The sequence below is a fragment of the Mytilus galloprovincialis genome, chromosome 5 (assembly GCF_965363235.1).
Source record: "Mytilus galloprovincialis chromosome 5, xbMytGall1.hap1.1, whole genome shotgun sequence".
Classification (NCBI taxonomy): Eukaryota; Metazoa; Mollusca; class Bivalvia; order Mytilida; family Mytilidae; genus Mytilus; species Mytilus galloprovincialis.
Window position 1 is genome coordinate 39,579,811 of NC_134842.1, and position 10,822 is coordinate 39,590,632.

The 10,822-nt window shown below is 31.0% G+C and overlaps 1 long non-coding RNA gene across 2 annotated transcripts; it reads left to right on the forward strand.

Moving 5' to 3' along the window:
* Nucleotides 1–508: 508 nt before the first annotated feature.
* LOC143075803 (uncharacterized) lies at nt 509–10,590 on the forward strand. Of its 2 annotated transcripts, none has more exons than XR_012978418.1 (3): nt 509–612; nt 1,464–1,523; nt 10,564–10,590. It is a non-coding gene; the product is annotated as an uncharacterized LOC143075803 (long non-coding RNA). The 2 variants fall into 2 exon arrangements; XR_012978419.1 differs by lacking the exon at nt 10,564–10,590 and adding an exon at nt 2,660–3,712.
* Nucleotides 10,591–10,822: the final 232 nt, after the last annotated feature.

A 10,822-nucleotide genomic window follows, 5' to 3' on the forward strand; every position in this document is an offset into this window, starting at 1 on the left:
TTTAATGAAGAAAACAATTACCATGGTCTAACATACCAACAATATATTTTAAACTCAGGTTTTCACTACACGTTATAGTGTTAAATTATGAAAAAAATTATTGATTAAACAAAGTCATTAAAATTAATGTTCGAGAGAAAAAGTCTTCTGACTCCGACAAAATACCATATCCTCCCCAACTCCTTTTTGGAAGTTCAAAGGTTGCGCTTTAAACGCTTCTCAATATGACGATGTTAGTACACGTGGAACTACATCTATGTGACAAAAATCTTCACACATCCTAATTGAGTATTTCAAATAAAGAGATAAAGATTGGAGAACAAATATCATTAAAATAAACGGAATAATATGCATGTAGTAATCATCAATTTGGTAAAAGTCATCATTATCAATTTCTTCTCTAGAATGTCTTAAATATTTTTGTGAATTTAAAAATAACAACAAGTTATTAATACTTTCAAGGATTTTCCGTTTTTAAAAATATCTAGGATGTCAAGATTTTAATTATAGGAACTGGAGATGTTTTAAAATGGAAAGTCCAGGTTAAGTTTTTTCAGATATTCACTTTTATTTCATTTTACATCCAGGCTGTATAGAGATCTCTTGATATTTGTGAGTGATTAGTTATGGTTAAGTTATCTAAAAATATTAAGCTTTAAAAATATTCTTTTATCAACCACAGTCGCTTGAATATTAGTGAAATGTGTATGAAACAAAAAATAAATAAATACTGTTATAAACATATAACATGATTAAAAAAAATCATATATATTTTAATGAAATTCAAGTGACTGTGAACCAACTATTTTTTCCGTTTGAAACGTTTTGGATTGAATTTAAATTTTAAGCACTTTCACTTTAATAATCTTAAGATAATCGAACAAATTGCCGCTTATAAAATTGAACTTATTTTTGAACTTCTTGTGTTAGAAAATAATGAGTCTTCTTTTGTAAAACACTTGTGTGCTTATTTTGCCATCCGCCTTTTATCTCGTATGTTGCTTGGTATTTCTTGGAACAGGTCAACTCAAATCATGATGTCACAGTTTCTCATGTTTATTTTAAAAACAAGACTTGAACTGGATTTCGGAACTACTGAATTCGAGAATACACCACATGCATGTTATTGAATTTTGTCTAAACTTAGAAGCATACATATTAAAACCATGATAGAATAGATGAAAATAAGAAGAGGTGTGTTTGGGACAAATGATACAAATGTACATTTTTCCACTAAAGATCAAATGACATAAAAGTTTACATCTATAGGTAATCGTACGACCTTCAAAAATGAGAAAAACCCATACTGCATATAGTCAGCTATAAAATTCCTCGAAAGGCCAAGACACTATTAACGGTAATATTTATACATGAATATGTTGTCCTAGTGGCGTTGACTCATATATTGAATCACATTCATAAAATAGAAACATTCCATGTCGTTACAATTTTTCTATTTATAGGTAATCGAGCTTAGTCACACTAAGGAAGAATAGATTTTACATTTCTTTACCAGGATATGGGTATGTGCATTATAAATTGTATATGAATTATAAATCTTTGTTTAATATAAATAGAAAATAATAATAAAAAACCAATCACAATTTAAATATTAACGCAATTTCAAATAGGAAAATTTAAAACTTTTGAAAAACAAAAACAAGCAGCCAGCGGTAAAAATAAACCAAATCCAACAGCCAGTTACATCATATGACCAATTAGACTAGGATTGTCTTGTTTTTGTATTCAATGTTTATTAATATGCCAATTATTAGAAATTAAATGCTCAAATCATAATTATAATTATAACGAACTTTTTTTTTCTTAAAATGGCTTCCAGTTGTTTCTCTCATATTTTTTTTTCTTTTTTTTTCGTTTCTTTAATGAGGATATTGTCATTTTCAATTCGACTCTTAGGTATACAATAGATATAACAGAAGAATATGTGAAATGAATGCAAATGAGGCAACTCTTCATCCTAGTCACAATTTCTAAAAGAAAAACAATCATATATCTAAAAACGGTCAACACGTAGCTTTGGCTCACACCGAAAAGCTAGCTACAAATGGACACACAAATGACTAGTATTAAAACATTCAAACGGGAAAAACCACTGTTAAATCTATGTAAAAATGGGAAAAGAGAAACACTTATGAACAATCAACAAACATCAATCAACTACTGAACATCAGGTTACAGACGTATGATAGGTTCAAACAAAATTGCACCTCGTTTTGACTTGTGTGCAAGCTTAAGTAACCATGTAGTCTTAAGTTTCTAAAATATTCTATAGAAACAACACATAGAAAAATTAATTGTGCTTAGATACACCTATGATATATGTTTATGACCCAGAATATTTTAACTGCAATGAAATGAAGGATTTATTTCCTTTTGCATCTGTCAAATTTAGGGGAATATTTATTTCGATCTTCTTTCGTAACTTAGAAACCGGATACTATTTGGTTTTATTACAACTTTGACCGGGGATTTTTAAAACGGTTATCAGTTTACTTTTAATCAGTGATAACGTTTTTGTGTCTTTTAAGATAAGTTACGAGAAAAGAACTTCGGCAAAAACTATTTTTTCTATTTACATATCTTGAAATGACTACATGTATATCATGTAAATAGAAGTACGTTCTTTTGTTTTATATAGACACATATTTTCATCACACTGACAGGGAGTCAATGAAAAAAATACTGGAATCTGGAAAAATTTTGAAGTCGGAAAAGAAAAAATGAAGATGCAGTTGGAGGTGATGGCACTTATCTTACAAAAATAGGCCCCTCACATTCAAAGGAAAAAATAGCAAAAAATAATTACGATGGGGCTACAGCAAGATTTTATGAAGACAAAGTTAAGACCGGCAAAACAGATGTCGCCATTTAATTTAAAATGGCAAAAGGAACCGTACATGACCATTCAAAGGATTTAAAACGTGATGTGCACAGATATCCTGATAATGTTGATCTTAAGAAAGTTACCGATCTCAAAGTTCATGTTCGCGGTGATAAAGGTTTACAAACATTTGAAGCTAAAAAGAAATAAGCAACTTTTCAATAAATATTCCTCCTAACATCTTTTAATAGTTATAACAATTGTTTCGTTGTTTATGATGTTTTGCTTTACTTGTAGTTTTCAACATTTATTATTTACTGAGGCTTGTTCATGAAATATAAAGAATTATTAATATAGGAACAAGTCTATTTTTCATGAAATATTTATAGATTATGGTTGAGATGACCAATGATAATCTGTTATTCGCTGTTTTATCTATGACGACGTTGTCAGTTTCATGTCAATTTCATTAACAACGCCTCGTGTCTCCTTTGTTTCCAGCGATAAGTATCCATCTCAAGCGAGTAGTATGATATGAAAAATTATCACGAAAAAAGATCAAAGGAGAAATGCACAAAATAGCGATAAACTGTAGAAACTATGATTACAATTTCAGTATATTAAATTCCACGACCAATGTATAAAATAATAATTATTATCAAAATGGTGAGAAATTAAAAGCTACTTCGGTTCATGTTGGTTCAATTGCAAAACCGAAACCAAGTTACTATTTTATTGAGATGTGTGTATTATTCAGCTGAATGTAAAAATACCATCAGACATATTATAGATAAAACCATATCGATCGTTTTGATTTTAATTGACAAATATAAGCATTGTACTTTTCATGTATTTTTATTGTATAATGTTTTATAAATCATTTGCATACTCATTACCAGACACGTAATTGTGTCAGCTTTCGTTGTGAAGAAAAAAATATAAAAAATTGGAAACCCACATGTTGACATACAAGGAAACAATAGAGGGTTATGGTTTTTTTTTACCTAAGAAAAAATATTCTGATCCACAAATTGATGAAAAAAAAATCCAATGGTCATGTAGGCAAGGACAAAACACATTTTAAATGTTTTCTCCACACTTTAAAGTGTTAAATTATGAAACAAATAATTGTCTTTTAATTAACTCCGACAAAAAAAAAACAACATAATCCACCGACCCCCTTTGTATATATGTACCAAAAATCCTCAATCATCTAAATTAAGTATTACAAATAAAGAAAAAACGGTTGAAGAAAAAATATCATAAAGATAAACGGAATAATATTTGTAATCATACAAAAATTCTATTTAGATATAGGAAGATGTGGATTGAGTGCCCATGAGACAACTCTCCATCCAAATAAAAATTATAAAGTAAACCATTATAGGTCAATGTACTGCCTCAACACGGAGCCTTGGCTAACACCGAACAACAAGCTATAAAGGATATTGGTTTTCCTCGGATAAATTTGGTAAATTTTATAGAAATAAGAAGATTCACAATAATACTGAACTCAGAGGATATTCCAATCGGAAAGTCCATTTCCACATGGCAAAATCAAATAACAAAACACATAATAAACGAATGGACAAGAACTGTCATATTCCGGACTTGGTATAGGCATTTTCAAATAAAGAAAATGGTGAATTAAACCTGGTTTTATAGCGCTAAACCACTCCTTTTGGTGACAGTCTCATCAAACTCCGTTATATTTACAATGAAGCGTGAGCTAAACAGACATAATAAATAAAATAGTAAAAATATGGGTACATCATCGTTTAACAATTGTAAAAGGAACTATTTAACAGGTCACAAAAACATTTATCTACAAATACATTCATTGATTCGCGTGTCTGACGTCAGAAAATTTTATACGTCACATATATTTGGCGTTCAATGTATATATAAACATATGAAACATTTCATACGGGCAATGTTATCATACAGGGTTAAAAGGTTATCATTATCATTTTCTTTGTGAATGATCTACTTTTAAACAATAATAACAAGTTATAAATACTTTCATGAATTTTCCCTTTTTAAAAATATCTAGAATGTCAAGATTTTGATTTAAGGAAATCGTGATGTTTTAAAATGGAAAAACCAAACTAAGTTCTTTCAGATATTCATTTATATACTGCAACTAGTTGTGTTTATTTCCTAAATATAGTAACATGACTACATGTTGTACCAACTTAATTTCATCATGGAACACTTTCTTCACAATCAGGGGTTCATTAAAGGATGCAAATAAGTTTGAAATTTGTGTTACAATTTAGATAGGTATTAAGTTATTTAGTTAAGTTGCAGTATAAAATACTATATAAGGTCAATGTCAGGAATATATCAACAATTTTGTACTCGGCACAAAACTGGGAAACGGCTCGGTACAACTTTGCCCTTTCCCAGTTTCTCAGCCTCATACAAAAAAGTTAATATTTTCTGACATTGACCTTATATTGTATATGTATTTCACTTTACATTCAGGCTGGAAAAGATCCGTTAATATTTGTGAGTAAGTAGTTGTAGCTGACTATGCGGTATGGGCTTTGCTCATTGCTGAAGGCCGTACGGTGACCTATAGTTGTTAATGTTTGTGTCATTTTGGTCTTTTGTGGTTAGTTGTCTCATTGGCGATCATACCACATCTTCTTTTTTATAGTAATGATATTTAGAAATAATAAGCTTTAAAATACTCTATAATCAACAAATTTTTTTCAGTTTGAAACGTTTTTTATTTGAAAAGAAATTTATATTACTTTCATTTATAAGTAACTTAAATACAATGCCTGCTTACAATTTAAACTTATTTTTGAACAACCTGAATATTGTGTGTTCATTTTGCATAAACCATACTGGTGACCAAAAGATAATACGAATCGTGGTGTAGAATAAAAATTACAACACCACGAACAGAAAAACAGACTTAAACCGTTACACGAAAAACTGAAGATCTTGAATTTTAATCTGCTTTTTTACATCCGTTCTTTATTCTCGTATGTTACTTGGTATTTTTTGGAACAGGTCAAATTAAATCATGATGTCACAGTTTCTCTCATTCATTTTAACAACAGGACTGGCACTGGCTTTCGGAACTACTGAACTTGGGATTACACTACGCTGTACGAATAACTAAATATTTATCTAAACCTATAAGCATACACATTCAAACCATAATAGATGATATAAAATAAGACGAGGTGCTATGGTTGTAAATAATACAAATAGTCCAGTCATAAATTTGACCCTTATTATACCTTGAAGTTATCGCAAAAGAAGATTTTTAAGTTATAATCTTTAGCATAATACCCCAAATATACACAGAAAAAGTACCGTAAAATCTAACTTGAGGAAACTAAAAAATGATAATTTAAAATTCCTGCATTGATATGGTAACTCTGCAAAAAAGGCAGAAATATCAATAAACATTGATGCAAAATTATAACTTTACCGATTTTATTCAACAGAATGGATAAAGTGTTGATATGTGTGCCGTCTTGAAAGTACAACAAACAACGCTAAAGATTTTTCCATATCTTTCATCAAACAAGAACCTAGAATTCATAATTCAAAAGTTCACCATTTAATTGCAATACTCATAGAAGAATACTATATATTAATACTGAACGAAAAACAATGAGATGCAGAACAACGATCAAGAGTTGTTGACGTATTTTCTATGTTAAAGTCCTTCCTTTAATCGAACAGAGATTAAAAATTAATTTAGAGTTGTCTGTGCTTAATTGTAATTCACAAATACCAAATACCAAAATTAAAATACTACAGACTTTCTGTATATTATACTCATTTGTGTAGAGGTTCCTACCTCTGCTTTTCATTTATAACTTTTACAACTTATACAAAAACAATCCTTTGAATTAAACTTACATTTTATTACACCAGCTTGTATTTACATTTTCATGACTAGAATATACATTTTTACTTTGTGGATTTACTTTGGCTACAGAGTATTCTATATTATGTTGTGGAGGCGCCAGTGTGACTACCGATTACCTATACATAATGGCTGTCAGCTGACCTATGTTTGCATAGTGTCATAAATTCCATGATAGTTAAACACGGTTACTTCACCACCTACCATGGAGAGTGACCGGAAAAAACACTCGTAGTATCAATGCTCCAGTTATTAGTGTCCCAGAGTTACCCAACTGTAGACTCCACCGTTACCACTAACCACATTTCCCAAACCTGCAAATTGTAGAACTTGTCAGGCCCAGAGCAAGGGCCGAGTGAAATAATCCCCCAATCACTACAAGTCTCCCTGAACCGCCACATGAGAGTCCAAGTAAGCTACCACATTTGACTTGGGTTCTCACCTCCACAAAATTTTCATTATTGAATCATTGGAAAAGTTGATTTTGTTGTGCGTAGGAAAGACTCAACCCTCCTGTATATTATTTCAGAAAACCTGATTTCCAGTTTGTGACAAATGAGTTCCATCTGTTCTGTATAAAGATACTTCACTTGCCCTAATGGTCTCATGTAATATAGCTTTTCCCCCATTTTCTATTACAAAGTTTTTGACCATTGAATTCACTTTTTTTCTCTTCTGTTCGATTATTGCATCAGGGATGCAAAATGCCAGTATCTGCGCTGGAGCATTGAAGACCATATTATAATAACACTTTTAAATAAAGCCTGTCAACTCTAAATCTGTCAAATCGTTTGCTCCACAGTGAATAGTAATAAAATGAGGAGAAGGTAAAAAAAGTCTTTTTGCATCCAGTAGGGAGTCCAAATCTGTAATATGCGTAAAAGGAAAACCTGTGTTAGTTAGAGACTATAGAGACAATAACAAGTGGAAACAATGAGTTATCAATCATAAACTTGGACCAGTAACTTATCAGTCCAAGACATACCAAACATACTTGAAAATACCACTTCTGATATTGACACTGATTTAATTACATTACCAACATGTATTTCAAACCGCGAAACCGAAACTCTGAAAATAATAATGAATTCGAACAAACAAAAGTAACGGAAAATAAAACAGTTGAAAATGATAATGACACTATCGTTACGCGCCGCTTTAGAAAGAGTAAGAAAAGCACCAGAGAGAATTATTGAAAGCACATGACTGTAAATATTTGTGGTTAAATTAGTGTAGTGATATAACTGTAGGTTTAGGATATCATACATGTCATAATTGAACATTTAATACATAGATAGTAAAGCTTGTAGCTGTTTAGTTTAATTGAGTGAAAAATTATTTATTACTTTTATTCACTGAATTTATTCTTGTTTATCTTGATCTTCTAAATTAAAAGGGGGTAGCTTGTCTTGTTTACATTATACATTATCACTTTTAAAGTTTAATTGGCTTATAATTGATACTGACAGTTAGGAATTCATAATCAACAGATTATCGAATGTTGTGTATTTATTCTATAACCCTGTGAATGCACTAACACACTGTTTTGTACTGTGGGAGATGTGTGGCACGTGTTCCTCCACTGTGTCATGAATGCTAAATTCTTGTGACGGAGTGAAATAAATGGAATTATTTGCAATAACAAAGTTTTGGTGTAACGGGTCGTGCCTAAAAGAGGGGAATACCCGACTCATTACCTGTTGAGATATCAATAGTTTCCTCTGGTTCCTCTGCCACCACATGTCCGACCTCTTGTGTTTTCTTGACAGTTCTTTTCCGGGCAGCTTCGTCCTTCTTTTTTTGGGATTTCCTCGTTCTGCACTCTCTGTCCTCCTGTCCTGCTAGCCGTTCTTCTCTTCTTTCCAATGGCCCTTGATGGCGATCCTATGACATTTCTCTTGTTTGGCATTTTGTTCTTTTTCTTTTAAATATATAGTTTATCTAATTTGTGTAACAACTGCTTTCTGGTCGACAGCAAATGAACATTTGCCCGATTCGGGAATTCCAAAATTATGGTTCAAACTGATACGGGAATTCCAAAAATCTGACTCAAGCTGCGAGCGCCATCTATGGCAATGAGCTACTGGCTGAAACACCCACCCACTCACACAACTATTTGATTTAATCATGTTAATTAAACCAGATTATTGAAAATATAAAATTTTTATAATCTCTATTATTAGATTTTTCAACATGTCAAAGTGAAGAAACTCAAATTGAATAAAACTTATCAAGCACAAATTCTTCTTTTTGTGGTTTAAAATTTCTTTAAACAAGGTAGATGCTCAACAAGTATAATTTACAGATATAAACAATACCAATTATTCACACTATTTTTTTCAAAATAGTCACAAAGCCATACATTTGCTATTTCTTTAATGAAAAATGTGCAAAAAAAATAAACACCCATAACACTTCAGTTTTGTACATTTAATGAACAGAAGATTTTATTTAGTAGTCAAGTACGAATTTATAATATCATCACAGTATCATATTTTACATGAATTTGAAGAAAGTTACCCACAAACTTACAAAAAGGAGTTACTTTTTGCGGAGCTATCCCCCTTTCGAATGTAAAATTTGAGTTTTCCACAAGTTTGATTTTATGGGAACTTTTTCTGTGTATATTTGGGCTCAATGCTATAGATAAGAACTAAATCATCTTGTGTTGCAATTAGTTTAAGTTTCAAAATTAGTTTGACTAGGCTAAAATGTACAGCTCTCCGCCAAAGCTCAAATGACATAAAAGTTTACATCTAGCAGTTCGACCTTCAAAATATAGCAAAACCCATAATGATAAGTTATCAATAAAATTCCCGAACCTGTCAAAAATGATATGAAGTGGAACGTATTAATCTTTCATCAATATGTATAGAAAATTTAAATAAAAGCCCACACAATTGCAATATTAACGCAATATCAAATAGGACAATTTAAAACTTTAAAAAGCAAAATCAAGCAGCCAACGGTAAAAATAAACCTCAATTTAACAGCAAGTTACTTTAAATGTCAAAAGACTAGGGTTGTCTTGTTTTACATTCAATGCTTGTCATATATTCCAAATATTATAAATTGAATGCTCAAACCATAAATTATAATTATAATGATTTTTTTTTCTAAATTGGCTTCCAGTTTTTTCTTTTTTTTCAATTTGTTTCTCCCACAACTGAAATGAGGATATTTTCATTTTCAATTCGACTTTGAAGGATACAATTGAAATCAGAAGGTGTGGTATGGGTGCCAATCAGACAACTCTCCATCCAAATCAAAATTTCTTAAAAAAAAACCATTATAGGTCAAAGTACGGTCTTCTACACGGAGATTTGGCTCACACCAAACAGCAACCTATAAAGGGTCCCAAAAATGACTAGTAGTATACCATTCAAACGGAAAAACCAACTGTTAAATCTATATAAAAAAACGAGAAACGAGAATCACGTATTAACCACATGAACAAACAACAACGACTGAAGATCAGGTTACTGTGTGCAAGCTTTAGTAACAATGTAACCTCAAGTTTCTAAAATATTCTATAGAAACAACAAATAGAAACTAATGGTACTTCGGTACACCTATGATATATGTTTATGACATTTTGTTTTACTGCAATGAGATGTAGGATTTATTTCCTACAACTGCAATTTTCAGGCGAATATTTTTTTTGACCTTTTGTCGTATGGAAACGGATATTAAGTAACCTGATTTGGTGGTATTACACCTTCAATCGGGGATTTTTTAAAACAGTTATCAATTTTTCTTTTTTCATATCTTGTAATGACTACATGTATATCATGTAAATAGAAGTTCTTTCTTTCGTTTTAATTAGACACATATTATCATCACACTGACACGGCATCGGCGCAAAAAAAAAACCTGGAATCTGAAAAAGAAAAATGAACACGCAGTTGGAGGTGATGGGACTTATCTTACAAAAATGGGTCCCTCACATTCAAACGAAAAATAGTCAAAATAATTACGAATGGGCTACAGCGAGATTTTATGAAGACAAAATTAATTCCAGCAAAACACATTTGAATTTAAAATTGCAAACGGAACCGTACATGACCATTCAGAGGATGTACATC